This window comes from Micromys minutus, assembly GCF_963924665.1.
Source record: "Micromys minutus genome assembly, chromosome: 12".
In the NCBI taxonomy this organism is placed as follows: domain Eukaryota; kingdom Metazoa; phylum Chordata; class Mammalia; order Rodentia; family Muridae; genus Micromys; species Micromys minutus.
The window spans coordinates 30,279,291-30,282,462 of NC_137981.1; positions in this window are offsets into that span (position 1 = coordinate 30,279,291).

Below are 3,172 nucleotides of genomic sequence, written 5' to 3' on the forward strand. Positions count from 1 at the left end.
TGGATCTCACCCTGAAGCACAGGCTGACCTTTAATTTACAATCTTTCTGACTAGGCCTCCTGAGTGCTAGGATTACCCCCATACCAGAGCAACTAGTTAACTTTTAAACCTAAGCATACTAACCAGTGAAACCCATGGTAAAACTCTTTGCACCTGTGTCTATGCCAGTAACCCCAGATATCTTCTCTGGGCTTCTGGCTCCAGGGCATGTAAGAGCATAGCTCTCTTTTGCATCTCGTTTCTACCTTTTCATTTCTGGCCAGTGCTGTCAGATCAAAGGAGCAGGCTCCAGGTGACCGTTCAGCACCAGGCTTGAAGCTTCTCAGAGCTGACATGGAAGCTGAGGTCTATCTGTCTAGCACTGCAATGGTTTCCATTAAGCCATGAATCTTGCCCTGTAGGAATGGATCTTTTTTTAAAAAATGCATAAATTATGTAATGTGAGGGCTTTGCTGATGACCGATAAAATCAAATTAGCTGCTTTGGGCTAAGGATGAATTTGAACCAGAATCCCTTTCTTTGAAGAGACAGTAACAAATCTAGTTGATAGGTCTGCATGGCAAAGCTTCGGTAGAAAATTGAACAGATTCCTTTGTAAGGCAAAGTGAATGAGACTGTGTTCAGTTATGAAGTGGGTTTTACAAAATTTCCCTTACAATGATTATTTTTATCTCATTATTAAAGCCATACCCACCCACTGATACCAGTTTTATTTTAAAATCCAGGGGAGGGGGGAAACCACCCATGATTCTCTAACTACAGCAAAATCTGACATTTGAGCAAGCCTTTTCAGACTTTTATCTGTATGAGTATGAATTGTGTTCCAAAATTTAAGTTATATATGCATACAGATAGAGTTTGCATGCATATTTATATATGCATATTATGGACATCTACTTTGTATGTTCATCTTTTAAAGATTTAAGGAATGACTCAGCAGCTAAGACTATGTGTTGCTCTTCTAGAGGACTCTAAGAGTCTACATGGTGCTTCACAACTACCCGTAACTGTAATTCCAGGGCATCCAACACCTTCTAACCTCCATGGGCACCAGGCACATATGCAGTGCAAATGCACACATGCAGGCAAAACATTCATATATCTAAAATAAAATAAATAAGCCAAAAGATGAATGAAATTCCTGGTTTAAATAGGCATCTAACATATTCCACCTTCTGCCCCATTTGGGTTGTGGCTTTGGAATGGTGGCTCCTGTAAAAGACCATATGTACATGGCATCAAAACCTTGTAAAAAGAATTTACAAGCAGGAGAGATGGATGATTCAGCAGTTAAGAGCACTGACTGCTCTTCTAGAGGTCATGAGTTCAATTCCCAGTAACCACATGGTGGCTTACAACCATCTCTAATGGGATCTGATGCCTTCTTCTGGTGTGTCTGAAGACAGCTACAGTGTACATAAAAATAAATAAATAAATGTTTAAAAATAAATAAATAAAAAAGAATTTACTTTATACATGCCCATCATCTTCAACACGTTCCCTGGCTTATCACATGTAATTATGGTCTTACCACCCTTAGAATTGAGTAATGAAATGCATTGATTTCAGGCTTAAAATCAATAACTTTCTATTTTGTAAGTCAAAGTGATGTGGAAAAAGGTCAGCTGCTGCTATGTTTCTCTCCAAATATATGTTTTCCTAATTCACTAAGTGAGTAATTACAACTGCTCTAACCAAGACTGTATGTTTTGAAGTAAAAATGTATCACTTGTAATCTGAATAATTTCCTGCTCACATACAATCTGCTGCTAGTGTGTTTCTCATTCAAATGAGCATGCCAGAGAAGCCAAACTTAATAATAGCTTTAATAGCAGATGTTTAATTTTATACTCTCTCATAAAGTTCCAGTTCATAACCCATTTTGTTACTATTTTAAACTCTTAGCTTCTTCTTCTTCTTCTTTTTTTTGGGGGGGGGGGGTTGGTTATTGTTGTTTTGTTATGTTTTTAGATAGGGTCTTTTTCCTCAAGCTAGCTCTGAACGCAGGATACTCCTGCCTTCACCCACTTAGTGTAGGACCACAGGCATGCCTTGATAGTATTTCTTCTGTTCTCTTTTATGGTTTTTGTAATTATTCTTTGAAGTAATTATATTCAGAGTCCATGAGGCCTTGTACTGGGTTCCAAGGTGATTGTCCTTCCGAATGCCATTCTTAACTTTCTTCTCCTCATACTAAAGATTTGAAATTACAAACATCTACAATTACAAGACAAAAAAATGACTTCTCAATAGGATAGTGATACACACGTCTCCCCACATAGCCCCTCTCCACACATACGCATGTATGTGCACCCATATACATCTTTTCTTCAGAGTGGCATTTTTGAACCCTACTGGCCTCAATGTGAAGGAGGCACATCACTGCACACTGTGGCCCAAACATAAATGGAATGAACACTTACGAATATTAAGATAATAATGTAGATTATTATGAAGTGCCTATGGTCATGAGGATGTAGGTTTGTGTACTTAAGTAAAAGGCCCAAGAAGAATGAAGACTACATGCTTCCTGCTTCTTGCTTGACTTATGCTGGGAAGAAGAAAACCATAGACAGAGAGATAAACTCTCTTTATCAAAATAAAAAGTAGGAATGATTCTAAAGAAAATCCTTTGGAAGAGTTTGAGATCACATGGCTATAATCCCAGAATTTAGGATTCAGAGGCAGGAAGATCATGAATTCAAAGCTAACCTGAGCTATATCAGCCTGGATCAGCCTGGCATACACAGTATGTTGACTAGTGCTATGCCACCTTGACATATGTTAGGGTCATTTGAAAAGGAAAAAAGAAAAACCTCAGATAAGAGAATGATCCCACCAATCTTGGCCTGTGGTACATTTTTGTAATAAGTGGTTGACGTGGGAGTGTAGGGTTCACTGTGGCCAGTGCCACCTCTGGGCTGGTGGGCTTGAGTGCTATCACAAAGCAGGCTGAGGAAACCATGAAGAGCAAGCCAGTGAGCAGCACTCCTCCATGACTTCTGCATCACTTCCTTTCTCCTGGTTCCCGCTCATTTCTTTGGATGGTGGGCTACAAACTAGAAGGTGAAATAAACAAACACATTAACCCAGTGAGACAAGCAATGAGACCCTTCTAAAGAGGTACAGCTATTTTCAGAGAAAAGGTGGCTGTTAGACAGTTTCAGTATGA